The sequence below is a fragment of the Pan troglodytes genome, chromosome 6, assembly GCF_028858775.2.
Source record: "Pan troglodytes isolate AG18354 chromosome 6, NHGRI_mPanTro3-v2.0_pri, whole genome shotgun sequence".
NCBI lineage: Eukaryota > Metazoa > Chordata > Mammalia > Primates > Hominidae > Pan > Pan troglodytes.
The window spans coordinates 5,764,522-5,790,901 of record NC_072404.2 but is presented as its reverse complement, the minus strand read 5'-3'; the positions used below and the strand labels follow the sequence as shown (position 1 = coordinate 5,790,901).

Below are 26,380 nucleotides of genomic sequence, written 5' to 3'. Positions count from 1 at the left end.
AGAGACATTTTCTTCTGTACTGTAAAGTGTGTGTCAAAAAAAAATAGCGATTTTGGAGGATTAGGGGAGTTTGATAAATTGCCTGCAATTCTGGCAGTATGAACTGCATATTAATTTCTCTCTTTCAAGAACATTTTTATTTATTAATTCCTTACAAAAACTCCCTAAACTTTGGAACAGCTCTCAATTGCCTGTATTCTTTTTTTTCTTATTATGGTACTCTTCTAGAGATTTGGCTTGCATCTATGAATAAGCCAGGACATCTTCAGAAATTGTCTGATTAAAAACACCACCAATGGAGTTTCATTAAATTTGTATTGCTCTGACTAGTGAAACACACACATCTATGTTGCTGAGGATATTTTACTGCAGTTTGAGTTGTAATAATAGCTCTGTTTAAGATCCGTCAGTCACTTGAATCTTCTCTAAGGCTTTGTATGTTAGAAGTTAATTTGCTTTCTTACAAGGCCACATTCTATCTTGTAACTAAACAACTGTATTTTATGTCTTAGCATAGATGGTTTATTACTTTCTGGTTTTTCTTTAGTAAGAATCCTATAAAAACACTAGTATTTTTCTCTGAGTTTAAAATGCAACACATGCCTACTGATATGGTTAGGCTTTGTATCCCCACCTGAATCTCATCTTGAATTGTAATCCCCATAGCCCCCATAATCCCCACAGGTCAAGGGAGAGACCAGGTGGAGGTAATTGAATCATGGGGGCAGTTTCCCCTGTGCTGTTCTTGTGATAGTGAGTTCTCACGAGATTTGATGGTTTTATAAGGGATTCTTTCCCCTTTGCTCGGCACTTCTTCATGCTGCCTTGCGAAGAAGCTGGCTTGCTTCCTCTTTGTCTTCCGTCATGATTGTAGATTTCCTGAGGCCTCCCAAGCTGTGCTGAACTGTGAGCCAATTAAACTTCTTTCCTTTATAAATTACCCAGTCTTGGGCAGTTCTTTATAGCAGTATGAAAACAGACAAATACACCTACTATGTAAAACTTAAAATACAAAAAAAAAACACATTATCTCACTAACATAGGAGCTAATATTTTGGTGTACTTTGTTTAGTATTTTATATTAAAAATATGTACATATATTTATATATAATTAAGAACATGTATGTACAATCGTGCATACATCATGTACATACATCTACTTAAGAAAGTAGCTATGTAATATACCATTACACAACGAGATTATAATTTTTTCTCCATTTCTTTATTGTAATTTATCATTTTCTACTTTTTTGTTTTCTCATTTTTATTGCATAATATTTAATTATGCAAAAAATACATTAAATACATTGAAAATATGTAGTGTAGCTATAAGAATAAAGAACGATGGTAAAACAAATGCTAATACCCACTACCTAACTTAAAGAATATGATACTATTTTTTCCAATTGAAATCCCCTCAACTACTCAGAATTACTGCTATCCCTTTTATCCTTTCATTAATTTTCTTCTAGTTTTCTCACATGTGAATCTATTTCTAAATACATTTCTTTATTTTGCAAGTTTTTGGACTTCATATAAATGTAACCATATTGTATATATTCTTCTTCAGCTTCTTACTTTTTCACTAAACAATATGTTTTGCTGATACTTACATTCATATGTACAGTAATAGTTGATTTATTTTAATGGCTATATATTATTCCATTGTTAGAATACACCAGGATTTATTTTTACTTATTTTTTTGCTGGAAAATTGGGTGTCTTTTTTATATTTTGATATAACAAACAATGTTGTAATCGTTTTGTATTTACTTCCTAGTCCACTCCTGTAAGTTTCTCTTGAGTACATACTAGCAATGAAGATGCTGAGTCACTGCATATACATACTCACAACTGTATTCTATAATGTAATATTCTGTAAAGTAGCTGTATCAGTTTATACTTTAACCAGTAATGGACAAGATTTTCTGTTACTTCCCATCTTTGTTAATTATTACTTTTAGACTCTAACTTTTATCAGGCTCATGGATGTAAAAAGCATCTCAGGGTGGTTTTAATTTGCATTTATCTGCTCATCTATGAAGATGAGCTTCTTTTTATATAATTATGAGTCATTATTTTTGTTTTGCCTTCTTTTGTTTATGCATTTTGCTTGTTCTATGTCTTATTTTTCCTGTTGATTTTTGGGAGTTCATATATATTCTAAATGTATATTTATTCACTCATATATATGTTGCAAATATTACAGTTTATGATTTGTCACCTTATGATATCATCCAAATAGAGAAGCTTTATATTTTGATGTAGTCATATGTTCATTTTTCCTCCTTAATGTTTGTTTTTCTTGGTTCTATGACCTACCAAAAGTAACAAAAATTCTCATTTATTTTTAATCTAAATGTTTTAAGTATTTTCCTGGAATTCACCTTGAATTGATTTCTATTGGAGATAGGTATCCAATCTAATTTGCCTCATATGGATAACCACTTGTTCTATTACTGCTGTAACAAATTTCTACAAACTAAGTGACCTAAAATAACACAAACTTACGCCTGTAATCCCAGCACTTTGGGAGGCCGAGGCGGGCGGATCACGAGGTCAGGAGATCGAGACCATCCTGGCTAACACGGTGAAACCCCGTCTCTACTAAAAATACAAAAAATTAGCCGGGCGTGGTAGCGGGCGCCTGTAGTCCCAGCTACTCGGGAGGCTGAGGCAGGAGAATGGCGTGAACCCGGGAGGCGGAGCTTGCAGTGAGCCGAGATCGCGCCACTGCACTCCAGCCTGGGCGACAGGGCGAGACTCCGTCTCAAAAAAAAAAAAAAACAAAACAAACAAACAAACAAAAAACAAAAAAACACACAAACTTATCATCTTACAGTGTACACAAGTCAGAAATCAGGCATGAATTTTCGTGAACTAAAATCAAGTTGTCGACAGACATGTTTCTTTATGGCGGCTAGGGTAGAATCCATATCCTGGCCTTTTCTATCTTCTAGAGAACATCAGCATTCCTTTTCTCATTGCCTCTCCTCTCTCTTTTTAAAGCTGGCAATGTCACATTTCTCTGACCATTCTTTCATTGTCACATCTCTCTCTGGACTCAGCTAAGAAAGTTTCTCCATTTTTAAGAACTCATGTGATTAGACTGGGCCCATCTGGATAACCCAGGAAGATCTCTCCATCTCGGTTTGCATCCTTAATCACATCTGATAAGCCTTTATTGCATTCAGTGTAACATATTCACAGGTTCCAGGGTTAGGCATGGGCATCTTTGAGGGCCATTATTCTCCCTACCACATTATTTGCCTAGCATCTTTCATTACATTGTCCATCTATTTACTTACTGATTTCTAATGACATCCAAATCAGTTACAACATTTTATGTAAGCATTGTTTTTATTTTTATGTTATTCCACTAGTCTATTTTTCTACTCATGAATTATGGTACATGAGTTTATTTTTGCAACTTTAAGCTCAATAACATGTTTTAAGATTTCCTCAACTTTCTTTTTCCACTTCTTCAGAAGTTGACTCTTTTGGCCCTTTGGTCTTCTATACACATTTTAGAAATGCTTCGTTGAGGACTAAGAGGAATGCTAAGATTTTGATAGGAATTTCATTGAATTTTGAGTATATTGGCATGCTACAATGGTTAGTGTTTTATACATGAAAATAATATATCCCTTCCTCTTTTCCTAGTATCATGAGATGTTTGTTAGGCAGACATGAATATTGAGTTGTATCAAATGTGTTTTTCTGCATTATTGTGGTGGTGATGTGATTTAGCTCCTTTAATTAGTTAATGTAATGAATTACATTTGTAGATTGCTCTAACTATTGAAACAAGCTTGAATTTCTGGAATAAGCCCAATGTGATATTTATTCAACAAATATTCATTGAGTATACCTAGTATGTAACATGCTTTAAGAATACACCAGTGAACCAAACAGAAATATCTGACATTACAGAACTTAGCATTCCAGTATTTGGAGACAGACAATAAAAAAGTGAACATGTATATTTACAGTTTGTCAAGGAATGATAAATGAAGACTCTTAAAGTAGATGGGGAATTGGGAGTGAAGTCTGTAATTTAAATAGGGTGGGCAGGAAAGCTTCACAGAGAATGGGACATTTAAGAATAGACTTGAAGGACAGGCAAGAGCAATCTCTATGTTTATATGGGAGAAAAGGTTCCAGGCAGATGCAGTAACAATGGCAAATATCCTGAAGTAGGATCATGCTGGAGTTTTTGTGGAGCAGCAAGGAGGCTAGTGTGACTGCCACAGAATCACCCAAGGGAAGATGAGAAGATCAGACCAGACCAGCACTTGGGCATCTAATGGGAAAAGTTTCTCAAGCCATCATAAAAATTTCACTTTTACTATAAATACTATGAGAAACCATGGGATGTTTTACAGTAAGAAAGGTGGCATAATATGTTACATGTTTTAAACAAACTCTATAGCTTCTGAGTTGAAATAGATTGTAGGGGCTCATGGCAGAAGCAGAGGGAGCATTTAGGAGACTACTGTAAAGAATATCATGAAAAGAACAAACAACGCTATGTAACATGCTTAAATGGACTGAAGAAGATGTATAAAATCAAAATGATGTTACCTTCACACCTTGAATCAGCATGATAAACCCCCCTCCCCAATCACAAAAGAAAAACTAAACACAAAAACCAGGCTTTGGTTGCTCAGACAATTTTACAGGTGAGTTCTAGCAAACATGCAAAGAACGTTTAATTGCACTGTTACAGAAATTCTTCTGGAGACAAGAAAATAAGACACATCACCCAACCAATTTCATGATAACAATGTCAATGTATAATAACAGAAAAAGTGGATCTCCAAAGAAATAAATTTATTTGGAAATAAACAAGGATTATAATCTGAGATATTTGTGCTATGATCAATCATAGGTGCATCCCAAGAGGTTGAGGTAAGGAAAATATTTAAAGACAAAAAGAAGTCTATACAAGCTGTTTTGAAACAAACATCATTGGTCACAGGGCCTGATGCAGGAGCTGGTGTTAACTTACTGGCAGAAACAGCCATTGCTAGGCAAGTGTTCTTGTGAGGGTGGCTTATCTGAAATGCTGCAGTCTTGAGGAATTTTTTATGATAGGTCCTATTATAGAGACAGCTACAGGATGAGCTGGACAAACAGAGTGTGCTGGGTGGGCAAAAATTTCTTGTGAGTTTATAGAAAGTCCTTGTGATAGTGCTTATCGTGGACACACACACAAGATCCCCTTTTTCATGACCCGGCTCCACTTTGCTTTGGGTCTGATGTAAGTGACTTTGCCTTGTCATTGGCAACTTTCACTGTAGTATAATCTGCACATTAAAGTTACCTAACAATAGTACAAAGAAAGAAAATTAAAGGTATATCTCTTTCAAAAATATAAACCCCAAAATTGTTAGGAAATTGTAGTGAGTATAAAAGATAATTCATTATAATAGACATCTCAAGCTTCACAGAATTCTGACCTTTGCTACACTCTCATCCACAATCTTTTCTCCTAGTAAATGGCAGCTCCTTCTGTTAAGTTGCTGAGGCTTCTTATTGCTTTTTTCTTCAAATAACAGTCAGAACTGAACAACTGTAATCATCCTAGTCCATACAATTGTTATATTTTCAGTTAAAGAAGATCAATGTGTGATTTTTAAAAATATATTTCTGGACAATTCTTTATATTTTAATAGTAGTCAGAATTTGATCAGGAAAACAGAAGACATCCTAAGTATTATAATGATATAAGTTTAATATTAATTAGGGCCTTATGCTATTATTGGAAGGGCTTGGTGAATAGATATTAGAAAAGCAGCTAGACAAAATCAGAAGAGGTCTGTTTTATATCAGAGATCTTAGCCTGACAGTCTAGAGTGTGGGCACAGAACCCAAGCTTATAGGAATTTCTGAAAGGTCTGTAAATCTTATCCAGATGGACAGTGGCAGCTCATAAAGAATTCTGCAAGCCATCACATCTGTCACACCTGCTATGTCGAATCCTTAAGCCTGCTTTATGTGAAGACCTCCTTCACTCCTCACTTCCAGCTCTCATGAGTTTCTTTCATAGGCAAACCCAAACCTGGAACAACGTGCCTGAAGACTTCGGGTGACACAGTACCCAGACTTAAATAGGAGGGGAGCCATGGTGGAAGTGGCCATCCAGCACAATTTTCTTGGTCTTTACTCATAGTTTTGATTCCTTAAAAAAATTAACCACATTAAAATATGTGTTTCATAATCTACATCTAATAATACAAATATTTAAAGTCTTTTCAAGTTTGAATACGCTACCCATGTTGCTGCTACCCCCATTTTGTGTGTGCGATTTTTTTGTGTGTGTTAGAAGCTCATGACCTTTGAAACCTGCTCTTATGAGCTTACTTCGATGATTTATTTGTCCAGAGAGGATTTTTTTTCCTACCTAGCATTTTGGACTCCTATCAACCTGAGACCATTTTGAATTAAATTCTCAGCTTTCAAATTTGGAAGCCACACAGATTGTGTGAGTTCAGGCTGAAACCTGTTTGAGGGCTGGATTCTGGCTATAAACTCCACAGGGAACATTTTCTCTCTCCACTCAGATCTGAGACCATAGGGAAATTTATTTGCTAGCTCTCTTTGAAGGTTTATTTTATTTTTTTAATTTCTAGTACACGTGCTCACTGAAGGTGTAATACTTATGTGAGAATCTCAAAATCAGTTCTGTTCTTTGTATGACCCTGGTTTTGTTTCCTCCTGCTCTCTTACTTTCAGTGTGTCTCAGTATGTCTGCTCAATATGCCATCTTAAATTTCAACTGAGGGTGGATCTTCTTCCCAGCTCACTCACATGGTTCTTAGCTAGATTCAGTTTCTCTCCATTTGTAGGACTGAGGACCTCAGTTCTTCACTTAGGGTTGGCTACAGGTAATCATCAATTTCTTGTAACAGGACTTACACTGGGCCACTGACAGCATGCCAGTTGGCTTCATTCAAATGAGAGGGCAAGAGAAAGAGAGAGAGGGAGAGGGCACAAGATGAAATTCACAGTATCTTATAATCTAATCTCAGAAGTGGCATCTCATTACTTCTGTTCTATTCTATTCAATAGAAACAAGTACCTGGGACCAGCTTATACTATAGGAAAGAGATTATATAAGGGTATAAATACCGAGAGGTAGAGATCATCAAGAGCCATTCTGGTGGCAGCCACAATATCTTATCCAGAATATTTCTTATTCAGGCCTTCAAATGTGCTGTCTTTTCTGGTCTAATGGAAATGAACCTTCCTTCCATACAATTTCTTCTCCTAAATTGTACTCTGGCTCTCTTATCACATACAAACGTCTATGTTAGGTATTTGTGTCTGTCTTGATTCTTGGTAGGCTTTTAAACTCTGTGAATGTTGGACTGTGATGTAGACATCATTTCACCGCACACTCTGTAACCAACAAACCTTAGCAGCTTATTCAGTAAGCACATACTTGGCTCTTAATGAGTATTGCTTAAATTGATGAATTGAATTAGTATTTTACCTTCTCTGTTGCTTAGCTAAGCAGAAGAATTTGTCATTTTTTAAATTTAGTGACTGGTTCTATTAAAAGTTACCTTTGTCTATATCATTTTGTTATACTAAAGCACAAATGTATAAGGTCAAAAAACATTCTCAAGATTTCGTTTAAACCACAGCCCTCAGTTGTGTATATTTATCTCTTGTTTTCATATGCAAGATTTCTCCTGAAATGGGCAACAATTACAAGAGTTTTTTTCCTCTTCTGAACTAAGAAAATAAATATTTAATTCACAAGTTTAGAAAAGTGAACCTGAAAAATCACAGGGCTAGGTGGGTTATGAGGCCCACTGGTACATGATAGTGTTGAATGTGAATTAGAATGAACTCCGTGGATTAGAATCTCAGACCATAGGCAAACATTTACTTGTTTTAGAATGAGCACATTTGAGTCTGCAATAAGTATTACTATTTTTAAGTTGAAAATGTAATTGGTTTCTAATAATAACCATATTGGCTAGCATTATTTCAATCGTGTTTAATGTTTTCCAATGTCATTTCATGTCAGATATCTCTTTTGATTCTTAGTAACAATTTGGACAAGACAGCAAATGCTATTGTCCAAGTTTTCTAAAGAAGAATCTGAAGTGAAATGACATCAAGAGACCTATCAAGACCTGTATCCAGGAAAAGGTAAATCTGAGCTGAAATTGTAGCCCTTGTAAATTACCTACGTGACATACCAGATAGTGTTCATGATCCATTTAGTACTCTGTTCTAAAAATGAGACAATATCCATTTATTCACTTGTTTATTTATTTAGTGTTTGTTCAGCCCTTACTACATATTCCAGGCACTATTCTGACTGTGGCAGGAGTAAACAAACAGGCATGGTTCTTACTTGCATGTAATTACAGTCTTATAGTGAAAACAAGTGTTAAACAACAAAATCTCCCAATTATTTTAAAATTATAAACTTGATTCGATACTATGTGGCCATATAATTGTTCCTAATTTGGTTAGAGAAGGGAGGCAGTTAGGGAAGCCTTCCCTGAGTTAGTGCCATTTAACCTGATTTATGATAGATGATAAGTCATTTGTCAGGGGAAAAATACTCCAGGAATAAAGAACAGGTACAAAGGTCAGGTTCTGGGAAGAGCTTGTCTTGGTCCAGGAACTAAAAAATGTTAGAGTGGCTGGATCTGGGAAAGAGACAAAGAGTTATTAAATGAGGCAGCAGGCTTCAGCAGGTGCCACATTGCTCAGGGCCTTGTAGGCCATGCTAAGGATTTGGGATGTTAATGTCAGTACAAACAATTGAGTCATAAGCAGAAAGTAAAAGCATGATTGCATCAAATGTTATTCTCTAAACAGTAATTTTATAAATACAGGTTAAATGTGTGTGGTCCCAGCTACTCAGGAGGTCCCAGCTACTCAGTATTCCTTTTCAACAAATATTAGGTGCCTACTATTAGCCAGGTACAGCCCTTAGCTACTTTGAATGAAGCATATATTACAAACTGGCAGAATTTCTTAAACAAAGAATCTAAAGTTGTTTATACACCATAATCTCGGTATTTTATAAATTTCTTGAAATTATTTTTATTTACACTGCTTTGCAGAATTTTAACTGGCTTTGAAATAAACAATGACAATAGTCCTCCATGTTACTAGTTTCAAATTTTCCCAATACCTACTAAGACATTACTTAATCCACAGATTTACTGTCAATAGTTTGTATCAAATTGTGATAACATATTTGAAATTAATATTTCAAATTAAAGCAAAATCACAAATTTATGCTTTATATTATGAATGAGATTCACAAAAGGAGCATGATAATATATTCTGTTGTCATTGCATATAAAATAATAACATATAGAGTATGAATCAATAATTTTTCAAATACAAAGCTATTACAATTAGGAATACAAAGAAATCATAATTAGGAATACTTCTACAATATTAACACACAATAGTGGTAACACTTGCAAAATGATGGTGGTGTTTTTTTTTTTTTCTTTTCCCGACAGAGTCTTGCTCTTGTTGCCCAGGCTGGAGTGCAATGGCGTGATTTTGGCTCACTGTAAACTCCACTTCCTGGGTTCAAGCGATTCTCCTGCCTCAGCCTCCCTAGTGGCTGGTATTACAGGTGCCTGCCACCACACCCAGCTAATTTTTGTATTTTTAGAAGAGATGGGGGTTTCACCATGTTGGCCAGCCTGGTCCCGAACTCCTGACCTTAGGTGATCCACCAGCATCGGTCTCCCAAAGTGCTGGGATTACAGGTGTGAGCCACTGCGTCCAGCCAGTGGTGGGTCTCATATCTCAATGTGGACTTTTACTAACTCCCGATGCCTCAGTTTCCTCATCAGTTGAAAGGAATGAATGAAAGATATGTGTTTTTCATATTACCAGGTAGATGATAAGGAGATTTTAATTTTCTTTTTTTTTTAACTTTTATTTTAAGTTTAGGGGCATTTGTTACATACGTAAACTGGTGTCACAGGGGGTTATTGTACAGATTATTTCATCACCCAGGTATTAAACCTAGTACCCAATAGTTATCTTTTCTGCTTCTCTTCCTTTTCTCACCCTCCACCCTCAAGTAGACCCCAGTGTCTGTTTTATTCTTTGTGTTCATTAGTTCTCATCATTTAGCTCCCACTTATAACTGAGAGTATGCTGTATTTGGTTTTCTGTTCCTGCATTAGTTTGCTAAGGATAATAGAAGGTCCATCATATTCCAGCAAAAGACATGATATCATTTTTTAATGGTGGCATAGTATTCCATGGTGTATATGTACCACATTTTCTTTATCCAATCTGTCATTGATGGGCATTTAGGTTGATCCTATACTTTTGCTATTGTGAACAGTGCTGCAATGAACATTTGTATGCATGTGTCTTTATGGTAGAATGGTTTATATTCATCTGGGTATATACCCAGTAGTGGGATTACTGGGTCGAATGGTAGCTCTGCTTTTAGCTCTTTGAGGAATCACTATTCTTTGCACAATGATTGAACTGATTTGCACACCCACCAACAGTGTATAAGCATTCCCTTTTCTCCATAGACTCACTAGCATCTGTTATTTTTTGACTTTTTAATGATAGCTATTCTGACTGGTGTGAGATGGTATCTCATTATGGTTTTGATTTGCATTTCTCTAATGATCAGTGATGTTGAACTTTTTTTTGTATGTTTGTTGGCTGCATGCATGTATTCTTTTGAAAAGTGTCTGTTCATTCCCTTTGCCCAATTTTAATGGGGTTGATTGTTTTTCTTTTGTAAATTTCTTTACATGCGAAATGTTTTTATTATTAAGTTGAGCTGCCTCATTCTTAGTATGGTTTTTCACTTTAAAAAGCATAAAGGTGGACATGGTGGCATATGCTAGTAATCCCAACTACTGGGGAGACTAATACAGGAGGGTTGCTTGAGCCCAGGAGTTCAAGGTTATAATGTGCTATGATCATGACTGAACAACCACTGTACTGCAGCCTGGGCAGAGTGACATAGTGAAACCATATCTCTAAAAAAATAGAAAATGTAATTTAAATCTTTAAATACATATGTATATGTGTGTATATATGTATATATATTGCATATATCAAAAATGGTTTGTAGTTTCCATTCACAGCACATAGTAAAATGTCTTAACCTCCTCCCTCCTCCCTATGTGTGTTTTTCTAAGTGTGTGTCTTTTTTACCTTAATTTTTCTCTTAGTGTCTCATAGTCTTCTTAGGTCTCCCTCTTTCTTCTGTCTTTCACACACACACACACACACACACGCACGCATACACACATGTACCTTGAAAAATAGCTTTTCTTTTTCTTAAAACTTCCCAAAGCTTTCATAAAATTAGCCCTCAGGCACTCTTACGTATCTCATCCACTCTTCTTCCTCTCTCCCCTTCCTGAAGCCATTTGTAACTTACTCTATTACACTAGGAAGGGGAAGCAAATATTCATATTATTTTCTTGTTATATCCTTAGCATTACTAGACCTTTGTGGTTTCTATGGATGAGGGACATGATATTTATTAATTTATTCTAAACTTCAGTCACTCATAATATACCCTTTTATTCCTCCTTCTTCTGTGATATTGGGAGTGTATAGTTGTCATTGTGACAAACCCTTTGCTGTCAGTATCTATAGTGGATGGGGAGAAAAGGAGGGCTTTGCCAATCATCATCTCCAGTGCATTTCCCACTGTCAGCGTCATTGTCTAATGCTGTTGGCATCCACACAGCCTAAGGGAACCGTTTAAGTGAGTGACTCCCTCCCTTCACTTCAGCCCATCACTTGAGCATTTCTCTCCCTTGAAAAAAGACAGGTTGTGCTTCTAAGACTTGAGTAATTCTGAATATAATTGAGGACTAGATGTTCCTGTTTTATATCCTACAGGGCTGGCATCTCTAATGCTGAAAGTACAACAAAGTGCAGTGGTAGTCACTGAGTGTTCAGCCATGCTGGGTCATCAAAATAAAAGGAGATCGTCTTCCCATTCCTATCAATGGCCTCATCTCTACCAGATATATAACTGGAAAAACAATGCATTTGCTTAAACATCCACAGTGAGCCACACTTGTTCGGTGTTGTGGGGAAATGATACAGAAGCATCCTTGTTTATTAAGGATCCAATTTTGATAGGCTGAGGCATATTTTCCCTCCCAAGTCTGCACATGGTCATGCATTAAATATTAATGAGCATCTTCTGTCTATCAGGCTTTGGGGGATATGTTCACCTCTTGGGAGGTGAACATGATAAATAAGATCCTTTCTCTCATGTAGCATTCTCTCCATTCTTTTTTTTTTTTTTTTTTTTTTGATAGGGACTAGCTCTGTCACCTAGGCTAGAGTGCAGTGGTGCAAACATGACTCACTGCAGCCTTGACCTCATGGACTCAAGTGATCCTCAAGTGATCCTCTTGCCTCCACAACATCCAGCTAACTTTTAAAAAATTTTTTGAAGAGAAGGTTTTGCCATGTTGCCTCAGCCTCCTGAAGTGGTGGGATTACAGGTGTGAGCCACTGCATCTGGCCATGTTTTCTTTCCATTCTTATGGAAGGCAGTAGTCAGCAAAACAGTTAATCAATTGAGAATATATTAGGTTGTTATAGGAACCATGAAAAAATAAAATAGAGTGTGTAAAGAAGGCTTGATGGCCAGGAAGCTTTTACAGGGAAGTGACATTTGAACTGAGACCAAATACTTAAAGAAGCCAGTTCTTTGAAGAGTTGATGGGAAAGTATTCCAAGAAGTGGGAATGGCAAGGGGAAAGGACTTAAGATGTAACCTCAGAATGATTAAGGAGGAGCATGGTACAAGAGGATGTCAGAAACATAGCCAGGAAAGAGAGCTATGCTTAAGTATTAGGATTTTATTCTTTGCAAAGGAAAAGCCCATTGAAGCTTTAAAGCAAGGACCTAAGAGTTAACATAATTTTTTTAAGGTACCTTAAAAATTTTGCCGAATGAAGAATTCATTGAAGTGAGTCAGGAATGTATGATTTTGGACAACCGACACAATGCCTGAGGCATAGTTTCTTCATATGGAAATTGGAGACAATGATCATATCTACCTTAGCAGATTATATAATGGATTATTTTCCTAGGGCTCCTGTAATAGAGTACCACAAACTGGGTAACTTAAGCAACAGAGATTTATTGCCTCACAATTCTAGAGGTGAGAAGTCCAGATCAAGAAGCTGGCAGGGCTAGGCTGCCTGAAAAGGTGCTAAGGAAGGAACTGTTCCAGTCTTCTTTCTCTCCTTCCAGTAGTTCCTTGGCTTGTGACAGCACAGTGTCAATTCTCATATGGCATCCTCCCCGTGTGCCTCTCTCTATGTCCAAATCTCCCTTTTATTTAAGGACAGAGTCACAGTGGATTAGAACATCCCCATAACATGAAGATTGCATGAAATTATATACATAAATAATTCAACAACATAACTTCCAAATAGAAAACACTCAGCCTTTGTCATCTCATCATTATTTGTTTACACCTTTGTATTATTGGTATAGCTCTAGTCTTTTGAAAGGTGCAGTTACTCATCTTTGTGTTTTCCACTCCTTTATAGCTAAGTGTAAGGTGCTTTTGCAAAATCCAGTACTGCATATTTGAGAAATGCTTTTTATTCCTACACATACTGCATATACTGTTACACAATTCGATTTTGTAGGTCTAATGAAGTTGGTCTTTCTATGAGTTCCTATGGCTAAAAATAGTCACAATTGTGTACTCCAGTAAATTGTTAGAATGAAGGAAAATAGTTTGAGTGAAATTATCAATCTGGTTTTTCTGACTTCAGCTGGGTGTCATGTTTGGTTAGTCAAGAGAAACATCTAATGTGAGGCCCGTGGAGGACAGCTGATAAGTAAGCATACCAAGTAGAATGGCTACTGGAAAAAGTGTGCCAGCTAGAGAGAGAGAGAAAAGAGAGAGTTAATTTACCATTTGCTCAAGTAAGGAATGATCCACAAATTCAACAAAATCTAAGTAGTCTTAAAGGACATGTCATTGACAGATTTATCTTCTAGTCTCCCACTTTGTCTAATACTGCTTCAAAACAAAGCAATTTACTGAACCCAGTGGTCTCATTATTCTGGAGGTTTATAAGGTTAAAAATACCTGGAGTTTTGGGAGCAGCAATAGCACTGAAGTGGGATATTAGTAATGATGTGTGTGTTTACAGCACCTGTGAACACACAGAGACTGAAGCTTGAAGGCTGATGACCCTGAGTTAGGGGAAAAGATAAAACTTTTTATTAGATTTTTTTAATGTCGAGAAGAAAATTATTTATCTCCACATTTCTTGAATATTATCCTCTTACAATTACGTCAATGATTCTCACCCCAGTTATATATTAAAATTATCTGGAGATATATAAAAACTATCAATGTTCTACTCTTCTACAGATTAAATCATCATCACTGAGGGTGGCCCTCCAGCAACCAGGTTTGAGAACCACTTTAGACCAGAATTTTTCTCTGTGCCATTCAGTAATGGCAATGATAACTGTAGGATATGCAAATTGCAGAAAGACAACGACAAATGGTTTAACTTATCCCCAAACAGCTGAACTATCTTAAGCCTCATGGCTACTTTAGAGTGACCAAATCCATGTAGACGCCAGAAGTTGTGTCATACACCTATTTCAAGGGACACATAGAATTTACCTATATATACCTACCTCAAGGGTCATGTCAGTTTACCATTCCCCTAAACAACAGCTTAATAGTATAAACTGCTGAACTGCTGTCTGCCTAATATTTATTGTGGCTATACTTCTTCTTTTCTGTATTAACGGCCACTGCTTTTCCCAGCTTGCTCTTTGTTCTCCATCATCTGTTGTGGGTCACTTGTGCTTTCTGTTTTTAACACCCGTGTTGCTGAAGTCATTTCTCCAGTTCGTGATCCGTGTAACTACTTCAGCAGTGAAAATGGCACCCCTCAGGTTCAAGTCAACATTTTTATATTTCCCTCTAGGTCAAGATCCAAGCTATGGAAGAAATCAGGATATGTCAATTTTCTAGAGCAGCCAAGTTTTCTAAAAGTCTACCTAGCCATGTAGTTATGTAGCCTCACTCTCACTTAAACAAAGAAAATTAAAAAGCACACCAGAAAAGACTTTTCTTGTTAAAAACACATGTTTATTGTAGAAAATATAGTAAGGAAAAAGAAGAAAATATAAGGCAACTAGAATTTCTCTAGTTAGAGATAACTATTATTTATTTGAGTGTGTGTATATATCTATCTATATATATTGACATTCAGCTCTTATGTACTAGATACACACATCTACTGTTTCATAAGCTTTTTTCACAGAATAGATTATAATCAGTTATGTTTGTTATCACCACAACATTTTCTTCTTGAAGACCTTCTGGAATGAGGCATTTGCTGTTCTATCTAGAGACCCTATCTTTTCAAAAGGTCATTTATCTGTGGAAAGAGCTATTCTGGCCACAGTTACTGCCAAGAAACAAGGTGTAAGAAAAGGCCTAAAGTTAAGTGCAGAACTGCTGTGTTTTGATGAATATTCCGTTGTTTTGAGAGGAGGTAGAAGCATTCTCAGCTTCAGGATATTTGCTCACTACTCATTAGTCTCTCTGAGAAGTAGCAAACTTCAAAGGTTAAATATGAAGAGATGAATTGTGTAATGCCTAGATGTCAGTAGCGGAGAAGGTATCTGAGCAAATTCAGAATTTTATCCCTGTCTCCATGGGCCTAGTGTGAAGAACAGTCATTTGTGTAAGTGGGTCTTTGTGTATATGGTACTGAATCAGGTCACTGAGTCAGAAACTTAGAGCTGTAAGGAAAGTGAGGTGCTCTCCAGTCCAGTGTTCTGGAATTTCTTCTGCAGTGGCCCCCAACAGCAGGTGGCAGCCTTGTCCATGATTGTATTCTTAAGTTACATGGTATTACTCTTTCTATTTGCAATCCATTTCACTGATGGATAGTTCTAGAGATCTGAAATATTGAGATTTAGCTCAGTGTTGTTTATATGAAGATAAATTCCGCTTTCCAACAACTCTCTTGTATGTGTCTAACGTCTGCCGCATGGAATGTCGCAGATTATGCTTCATACTTGTCTTCCTGAGTCTTCTTTATCCCGAACACCCTGAATTTTTGAATGGTTGACATGCCAGCTGGCTTTCTGCAGATGTACTTCTCGTGTGTAAATTTCCTTCTCTGTGAGGTATTCATATTGAACATGACCTCCAAGTGTGTTTGGGTCTGTGCAGAAGACAATAGGACTGTGATTTCTGATGATTAAAACCTGGATTGTATGTTACTGTGATCAGACCCTGAGACTGCATTAGCAAGTTTTATAGCATCTGAGTCGCTCTGTTGGAGGAAAGTGCATGTGATGGGCATTTGCTTGCTTCCCCACCAGATTCTCTACCTTCACCCTTCCTGCAAGATTCCCTAGGAAGCTGACTTCTGCTGAATGCAACACTCAGGTTCTCTGCTTCCTAGATTCTAGTTGAGTTTGGTCCATGGGAGGCCTTGGCAGAAATTTTGAGAGTAAGAGCAAATAATTACTTAACCATTAGAAAAAAATAACATGAATGTGTCCTTCTATCCATGGCCTCAGTTCCTGTTGGGGAGCCTCGGTGCCAATCCCTCGGTGCATCACCATTTCTAATTAGTTCCTGTTTTAGTCTGCTTTTGCATGTGTGTGTGTGTGTGTGTGTGTGTTGTTATAAAGGAATACCAGAGGCTGAATAATTTTAAAGAAGAGAGGTTTATTTGGTTCACAGTTCTGAAGGTGTGCAAGAAGCATGGTGCCACCATTTGCTTCTGGTGAGGGCTTTAGGCTGTTTCCACTCATGGCAGAAGGGGAAGGGAAGCTGGCATGTGCAGAGATCACGTGGTGAGAGAGAGAGAGATTTGTGCCAGGCTCTTGTTAACAACCAGCTCTTGTGGGAATTAAGAGAGCTAGAACTAGGTAGGCACGGTGGCTCACGCCTGTAATCCCAGCACTTTGGGAGGCCGAGGCAGGTGGATCACCTGAGGTCAGGAGTTTGAGACCAGCCTGGCCAACATGGTGAAACCCCATCTCTACTAAAAATACCAAAAATTAGCTGGGCATAGTGGTGGGCACCTGTAATCCTAGCTACTCTGGAGGCTGACACAGGAGAATGGGTTGAACCCGTGAGGTGGATGTTGCAGTGAGCCAAGATCGCACCACTACATTCCAACCTGGGCAGCAAGAGTGAAACTACATCTCAAAAAGAAAAAAAAGAGCGAGCAAGAACTCACTTGGATGGCACCAAGACATTCGTGAGAGGTCCACACTCAGGACCAAAACACCTCCCATTAGGCCCCACCTCCAACAATGGGGATCACATTTCAACATGAGTTTGGAGTGGTCAAATATCCAAACCCTAGCAGTTCCCTTAACCCTGGAAAGAGACCCTTCATTAAACTCCTGCTGAGGCTGGAGTGCAGTGATATGATCATGGCTTGCTGAAGCCCTGAACTCCTGAGGTTGGGTGATTCTCCCACCTTAGCCTCCCAAGTAGATGGGATTACAAGAAGTACCACTATACCTGGCTATTTAAAATTTTTTTTTGGCGTGTGTGGAGATGGAGTCTCCCTATGTTGTCCAGGCTGGTTGCGAACTCCTGGTCTCAAGTGATCCTGCCACCTTGGCATCTCAAAATGCTGGGATTACACATGTGTAATATTTTTATTGTCACTATTTTCCACATATTCTGGAAATTTTATTTGGATTTCTTTTTTTTTTTTTTTTGACAGAGTCTTGCTGTGTCACGTAGGCTGGAGTGCAGTGGTGCAATCTCAGCTCACTGCAACCTCCACCTTCTGGGTTCAAGGAATTCTCCTGCCTCAGCCTCCTAAGTAGCTGGGATTACAGGCATGCGCCACTAGGCACAGCTAATTTTTGTATTTTTAGTAGAGACAGGGTGTCGCCATGTTGATGAGGCTGGTCTTGAACTCCTGACCTCAAGTGACCTGCCCACCTTGGCCTCCCAAAGTACTGGAATTACAGGCATGAGCCACTGTACCCGGCCTGGATTTCTTTTTGACATAGAATTATTTAAGAGAAAGCTTTTAAATTTCCATGCTGTAATTTCTAGTTTTGTTGTGTCATAATCAGAGAATATAATCTGTAGCATTTCTACATTCTCTACCTTGCTTAGATGTTTTTAGGGTGGGGTGTGTAATATGTACTGAATTTTGTAAACATTTTATGGACACACAAATTTCAATGTATACTTTTTCAGGCTATAGGCTTTTCTACATAATTTTTGTGTATTTTGTGGTCCTCATATAGATTTTTTAATTATCTTTTTGCTGTGATAGAGATTAGAAGGGTAAATTAATGTCTCATTTACCATCATTTTTCTTTCTGTATCTCTTTTCATTTCCTGATGCTTTGGCTTTATGAAATCTTTATGTATAAAAATTGTGCACACATATCTTTATGCACAGTGTTTTGGATTTTACCCTTCATAATGAGCTTTTTTCTCTCCTTTGAATTTGACCTGGCCTGGTGTTAACAGCCCAGGTGTAAAATTCCAGTGAGAAAGAAGTCTGATGAGGAGTCAGTAGGATCTTTGTGTTGCTGAGAACTGCTCAGTAACACGGACAGCTCCCTGCACTCCAGGAAACATCCTGATTCAGTGTCTTGAGTATTGTGAAGCACAGTTAGAGCAGAAACATGGAGAATCACCTTAAAATGGCAAATTGGCTTCTGGTCTTGCATAAGACTTCATTGAGGCCTAATGGGCTATGCAGGTCTACTGTCCAAAGTACAGAGGTTATTCCTAGTGTCTTTAATATTACTGTCCCTTTAGGCAAGATTATCCTTATGATAAGGGGGACTGAATTAAGCTATTTTGGCTGAGGCATATTTTTATAAATTCATCCAATTAGCTTCCCTTGTTGTAGTTTTGGCTCACCAAACATTGTTCTGATTATAATTTAGCATCCCATATAATTTCATCCATAGGGAGAGTCTGTACTAGGCATGGCGATGCTTACATGTCAGCCCGTGTGACTGCAAGAGTCTCAGTATAATTTGATAACATGGCACTCAGATTCTAGACATTATTCTCTGTGTGCTTAGTGAGTGTGATGACATAACCTTCAGAAAGATTCATCCTTTCTCACATATTGATAAATCAACTTTTACATCTACAAAGTTGAGAGCCAGAAATTAAAACCTTATTAATTCACTAAGGCATCCCTATGATGGCAGTCTTCCAACTAGCTCCATTCTGGGGCACTCTGACATCATTATACACTTTCCAATGAAAGCAGGGAGTGTATGTGATTAAAGGGAGAGCCCTGTGTCCCTCCTGAAAAATCTCCCCTCCCAGTTCACATTGACTTATTAACCAACACTCATGATCATGTGAAACTCTAGAACTGGATCTGGGTGCCTGGCAGGATGACATGGTGTGAGGCTCAAGCAGCACTGTGGGAATTCAAGCATCTGTTTATTTCTGAGAGAAAAAGTGTAAAGCAAAATAATATCTTTTAACAAACGTTTGTATTTGAATAAAAAGGAAGCAAGCACTTAATTTATGAATTTGCTAATTGCTCTTCTGAGCTGAGAATATCTGTGTTGAATATTAGTCATTATCCATATTTGGCACAGAATAATCCCGAGGGTTAAATGACATTGTTCCTACAGTGGGCACCTGAAGACTGGCTATAAAAGCAATCCTGGCCAGGGGCGGTGGCTCACGCCTGTAATCCCAGCACTTTGGGAGGCCAAGGTGGGTGGATCACGAGGTCAGGAGTTTGAGACCAGCCTGCCAACATAGTGAAACCTCATCTCTACTAAAAATACAAAAAAATTAGCTAGGCATGGTGGCAGACACCTGTAATCCCAGCTACTTGGGCAGCTGAGGCAGGAGAATCACTTGAACCTGGGAGGCAGAGGTTGCAGTGAGTCAAGATTGCACCAATGCACTCCAGCCCAGGCGACAGTGTGAGACTCTGTCCAAAAAAAAAAAAAAAAAAAAAAAAAAAAAAAAAAAAAAAAGAAAGAAAAGAAAAAAAAAGAAGAAAAAAAGAGAAAGAAAAAAAAAAAAGGAAAAATAAATAAATAAATAAATAAATAAATAAATAAATAAATAAAAGCAACCCTAACACTACTGAGGCTGTTGACAGTGGCACTTTGCTCTTCTGTTAGAACCTTGGGAAAATTTTTTCCCCCTGAATACAGTATAATAAACGTGGTTCTTATTTCTCTTTCTCTCCCCCTCCTTTTTTCTTCCCTCCCCACTACCACATGCACACACACAAATAGACAGATTTGTTTATATTTGACTTTCTAAAAACCTGTTACTAGAAAGGCACATTAATACATTTCTCCTGTGCTGATAGTAATCAGGCAACTCTGGTTTCTATCGGAGGCAATTTCTTACGTATTAAATGCCAGAAAAAGGGCATCCCTCCGTTTTTGTAGAGAGCCTTTCTTTATGAAGACTAATGACCACATTAGTTAGTCAGTCAGTCAATAATACTTACCAAATGTCAGTAGAGCAGAAGTGAACACCAACAGAAAATCACATTTTACGGATGCAATTTACTTGGTATCCTAACATGCCATGTCATAATAATTATTGAGGCTTTTCTTCTCTGCTGCATTGGTCTAATGAATGTGGCTAGAAAAATATGGGTGCCCATGTAGCCTCCTGGAAGCACCTGTATGACTTTTCTAGAAGCGAGGTTCATGGATAAAGATGAATTTTTAAAAGCTGGAATGAATGAGCAGCAATAGCAGAAGGAGAAAAGTGAGTGAGAGCTCTCCAAGAAGCCATCTGGCAGGCTAAGGGTTCCGAGGGAAGCTCTGGTTTCAGAAGCAACTCAGGAATTACTTCTGTCATATTAGGATGGGATGGTAGGAGATTGGGAACTCTAGGGACTAGAAATCATTTAATTTCCTGTCTACAATCCTTAGAAGAGGTTTTGAGACTTGCAACCTAGGACCTTAACTAATCATCTTCCCTCAGCATTGATAGACTTCTTTATTATACATGTTAATATCAGATTAGTCAGGATGGGCTGGATTATGCTGTGTTAACAGACATTCTGTAAATCTCTGTGGCTCAACAGGGAGCTCTGCCTGTCATGGTCACTTGGGACCCAGGCTTTGGGTATAAGGCTACAGCACATGGAAAACGTATGAATGTCTCTCAGATTCTTAAAGCTTCTGCTGGAAGTGACATGTCATTCTGCTCACAGTTCATTGGCTAAATGAGTCACGTGGCTCTCTCTAACTTCAAGGATGGTATGAAATTGCAATCCTACCATGTTTCTAGAAGGAGAACCAGCCCTAATCACAATGCTGCATGTTTATAGCTTGCCTCATAGAGTTTACTGTATTCTCCTGGTATAATTTTCTTACATGCTCAACTGGAGAGGAAGCTCTTAAATAGAAAAAAATCACAGTAAATTTCCTTTAAAAGATCTATTTTACAACTCTGGCATGATGGAGCACAATGGAGTCCTTAGTAATGGACTCCATCTCTTCCATCAGATAAAATCTTGAGAACTGAAGTTAAAATTTGAATAATGAAACCAAAGGAAAAAAAATTAAATGAATTTTAAGACAATTGAGATAAGAACAACTGTGGCGTCAGCATAATTCAATTTAATAATGTATTAAATATTTTGCAGAAAAGTGAAAAGAAATGGATAGCCAAATCAATGCAGCATTAAGCCACCATTTGGTCTAATTTCTTGCTGAATTGACAAAACAAAACACTAGTTTAGTTATATAAACATGGCTGATGTTTATACAAACAACAGAATTTGTCGGTAGCATTATCACTGGAAAATAAGATGTGTACTTAATTCTTGTATGTTCTGAGCCCATCTAGGAAGAACATAAAAGACGAAGAACAAAGCAATCATAGGATGTTATCATTAAAATATCACCTTTGGCTGGAGTAAAGTTTTGGCTAAATGTGGCACTAGTATTTATTACAGCTCACCTTTTTATAATGAAGGGCTATGGACTGAACATTCTTATTATTTCCCATTTTCTTACCACTCTATCCCAACACACATGCACATGCATGCACACACGCACACACACTGGCACCCACACCCATGCATGTGGGACACACAGAGCAGCCCAGGCAATTTCAATTGTTGGCAGCTTTGCTTTTATTAGGTATTAGTCTACCGACTTGCTTTCTCTTTAGAGAGACTAAGTGAAACCAAACTCATTTCCACCCAGTTAGCCTGCTGGAACCTGTAACAGTTACTGTAATGTTAAAAGCAGTAAAACAAAATAAAAACCAGTCAGTTCACTTACTCCCGAAGTCCGCAGTTTGGTGTTCAGCTTTAAAACATATGCTCTGGGTGTCCTGTGGTGGCTACCAGAGGCTTTGGTGAGTCATTGTCAACCCAGTGGCTAGAGAAGTGCTGGAATGCCCCTCTTAAATACAGAGCCACGTTTGTCCTTCAGAATGGCTGCTTGAACGAATTTATTGCTCAACTCAAAAGGCCATTTTTTATAATCCACTGCAGTTGTGCTTCATGTGTTTCTCCACCTATCCTGTAAAGTGTATTGTGAAATTAATTTTGTAGATTTCCTCACACTGCAGTGACTAGGGAAATCACCCATTCGTTATTATCTAATGAGGAGAAAGTGGAAACATCTAGAAGCACTGCTCCCATCCTCCTCCCCAGCCCACACAGACACCTACCTCAGGCCCTCCCTGTCCCAGGTGAGCAGAGGGCCCCACCTTCGGAGGTTGCCTCCCTTCCACCTTCACCAATCCTATGACCAGATTATCCCCAAGGAAATGTCAATTTCCAGGCAGCAAGGGAATCATATAAAGATGAGATCATTGAGAGATTTTTTTCCTTCGTGATTGGCAGTTTATATTTTCTTGGGTCTACAAATCTGACAGCATTTATTAAATTTTCTAGTTTGATACTGACCTCTGTCTGATGCTGGGCTGTCACCATGCCCAAGACTGAGGGGACCCACAGTCTAGCTAGAAGGCATGGATCAATTCCAACTGTCCCACCCCTAGCCTGTGGGCAGGAGAAAGCTCTCAGGCTCTGGCAGAGGAGTCCCAGGGGCAGGATGCATGATCTTCCACTGTGCCTCCCAGCCATGCTGAGCAGCAAAGCAGACCATGAGCAGGTCTCCCTTAAATTCATTTGCTTGATTTGTCCTTGAGTGTCCTTGGATGGCTTTGTTCCCTCCTTGTCCAGTATGTCTTGGTCATCCTGATTCCTGGGCTTGGCTCCCAGGTTGATTCTTTCCCTGACACAAAACAGGCACTATGGGCAAAGACACCTGCAGCCTTGGAGGGACCAGTGATGTTGGATGTTTCCTGTTAGCACTCAGGAAAGCTCAGAGCCTTTGATGAGCATCTTTTGATCCATTAGTTAAAACCACGCTGGGTTCTTTATAGTGGTTAGTTAGCTCTGGGCTATGGGATTGTGGAAGACATTTATTTCTTCTTTGGATTCACCTGGATTTTCTGCAATGGACATGTATCGATAAAATACATGGTGCTTTTCAGAAATTGCCCCATCATCATGTTGCTGTTGTTGTTATTGATATTGTTGTTTCTGATGGATAGAGATCTAGGCCTGACACTCCAAGCAGTGTGAACAGCATTTACCTTGATAAGCATTCTTACATCTTAACTCTCGGGAATTTTAAATAGAAGTGTTCCATGTGATTAAATTAACAGGTTTAGAGATGGGTGTCCTGGTTATTTCCTTTGTTCTCCTCCTGGTAGCTGCCTGCACTCACAGCATGTTGGGAATGGTGATTATAAATGTAACCATGCTCTCTTCTTGTAAGTGGAGAGCCCAGGTACCTCTTATCCAGCATGTGACCCTCTTTCTACCTCAGGATAGTCATACTCTTAGGCTTCCTGGATTTATTCAGGGCCAAAGGAGTGGTCAAGGTCCTTTTTGTTTTGCCCTATTCCCTTTGGAAAACATTTAGTTTATGCCCATGTTACAGATTGCAAAATACAGGCACATACTCTCACTAATGTGGTCTGCATGTCCCTTTGCAAGGACATGCAATGTGACTTCACCACTCCTTTCATCAAGAAAAGGAGTCTCTTGGTCGGGCACGGTGGCTCACGCCTGTAATCCCAGCACTTTGGGAGGCCAAGGCAGGTGGATCACGAGGTCAGGAGATGGAGACCATCCTGGCTAACACAGTGAAACACAGTCTCTACTAAAAAATACAAAAAAAAAAAAAATTAGCCGGGCGTGGTGGTAGGTGCCTGTAGTCTCAGCTACTTGGGAGCCTGAGGTAGGAGAATGGCATGAACCCAGGAGGCAGAGCTTGCAGTGAGCCTAGATCACGCCACTGCACTCCAGCCTGGGCAACAGAGCGAGATTCTGACTAAAAAAAAAAAAAAAAAAAAAAAAAGAAAAGAAAAGGAGCCTCTTTGCCTCTTTACCCTAATCTGGGCAAGCCTTGCAACCTGATTTGCCAAAAAAATATGAAGGAAGCAACGTGATGTGATTTTCCAGGCTAGAATGTAAGAAGCCTTGGAGCTTCTGCTTTTACTGTCTTCAGATGCTGCCTGAAACCACTGTAAGAAGCTCTAACATACTGGAGGATAAGGGGTGAGCCCAAGAGCAAGCCCAAGAGCAAGCCCACTTCTTTCTGTCCCTCCACCCCACCAGCTCTGATACAGACACACAGGATATTAGTAAAGGATAGTATTTGTTCAGAGTCTTTTGCGTGTCAGGCGCTGCTTCTAAACGTATAATACCATCTCATTCAATCTTCAAATCAATGCTATACAGTAGGTACTCTTCTTCTTTTTTTTTTTTTTTAATTTTACAGCTGAGGGACTGATGTATGGAGAGGTTAGGTAACTTGTTCAAGGACACCAAGCCAGTCAGGGTGCCACTGGACCTAAGACAAGGTAACCTGGCTCTGAGACCAACCCCACAGAGAATTATGTGGATGCTGACAACACTGTAGGAAGTTACAAGGAGCAAAAGAATAGCAGCCTCAGCCCTGAATTCCACTGTAAGCTTCCCTCTAATCTTCCCTGCCTCACTCTCAATCAAATAAAGAGCTGATCAGGAAGCAACTATGCACGGTCTCCACAGTCTCTTATCTTAACCCAGACTCTCCTTTCTATTGATAGCAGGTCTGTAGATAATAATTCTTTCAACCAATTGACAATCAGAAAATCTTTGAATCTATCTATGACCTGTAAGCCCCATTACTTTGAATTTTCCTCCTTCCAGACCAAACCAATGCAGACCAAACCAATGCAGAACTCCTATGTGCTGATGGTGGTCTTACGTTTCCCTAAGTTTCTGCCGACTAAACTGTGCACACGTTCTCAGGACCTCCTGAAGCTGCGTCACAGGCACTAATCAAAGAACACAACCAAGGTGAGTCTCAGTCATTTCAAGAAATCTATTTGCAAGGTTAAGGACACACCTGAGAAAAGAACAGAGAACCACAGGAAAAACTGTGGTCCGTGCTTTTCCCAAAGATTGTCTGGGGACCTCAGTAAGTAAAGGGGAAAAGTGTGGGTATTGGGGAAAGGGGAAGAAGTGGAAAAAATGGGTGTGGGTAAATCAGAGGCAAATGGTTGCATTCTTCAGCCTTTGGTCAGCGTTCACTGAATACACATTTTACATGCGATGGAGGTAGAGGCAGGGATGTAGCTTTTTTGTCTTTGTGTAATAGCTATCTTATTTAGGAACCAGATGGGAAGCAGGTTTGCATAAGCAAGTTCCCAGCTTGGCTTTTCCCTTTGGCTTAGTGAGTCTGGGGTCCCCGGATTTATTTTCCATTCTCACAGGTTGTGGTCCTCACATTTGGCTCAAAATATTCAAATTTTTTCCAGAGTTTGGCCTTTTCTTCAGCACTGGGAATTGTGATCCAAAGCTTTCCCGGATGAAGCACAAAGTTGGAGAAACAAAACGCAAACTAAACAACAACAATGAAACAGAACAGAGTTAATCTGCTGTAGCTCAAGAGAGGACGTACCTGCCCCCACCCCGCATCCCTGGGCTCGGGTTTGCCTTGCTGACCTCTGCTGCCACCTGGTGCCACACAGAGAAACTGAGGAGAAACCACACCAGTCTCCTTCAGCCTCAGCTTCACATCTGTGGGTCAAGTAACCCTTTCAGAAGCTGTATAATGTGGGAAAGCTTTCCTTTCAGGAAAATGCACACATCCAACTTTGAGAAGATGCCCTTGGGGGCGCTTCAAGGATCCTAGATAAAGAACCCCCTTTCCCGAACATCCAAGAACCTAAGTTTTTTTTTTTTTTTTGAGAAAGTCTCGCCCTCTCTCCCAGTCTGGAGTGCAGTGGCGTGATCTTGGCTCCCTGCAAGCTCCACCTCCCAGGTTCACGCCATTCTCCTGCCTCAGCCTCCCGAGTAGCTGG

The 26,380-nt window shown here is 38.8% G+C and overlaps 1 long non-coding RNA gene across 1 annotated transcript in view; it reads left to right on the top strand.

The window, feature by feature from the left end:
- LOC134810510 (uncharacterized) overlaps positions 1-26,288 on the top strand; it is a 35,493-nt gene extending 9,205 nt beyond the window's left edge. Inside the window, exons 2-3 of the long non-coding RNA XR_010158742.1 lie at positions 25,224-25,373; positions 25,835-26,288. This is a non-coding gene — a long non-coding RNA (uncharacterized LOC134810510). The remainder of the gene's footprint in view (positions 1-25,223; positions 25,374-25,834) is intronic.
- Positions 26,289-26,380: the final 92 nt, after the last annotated feature.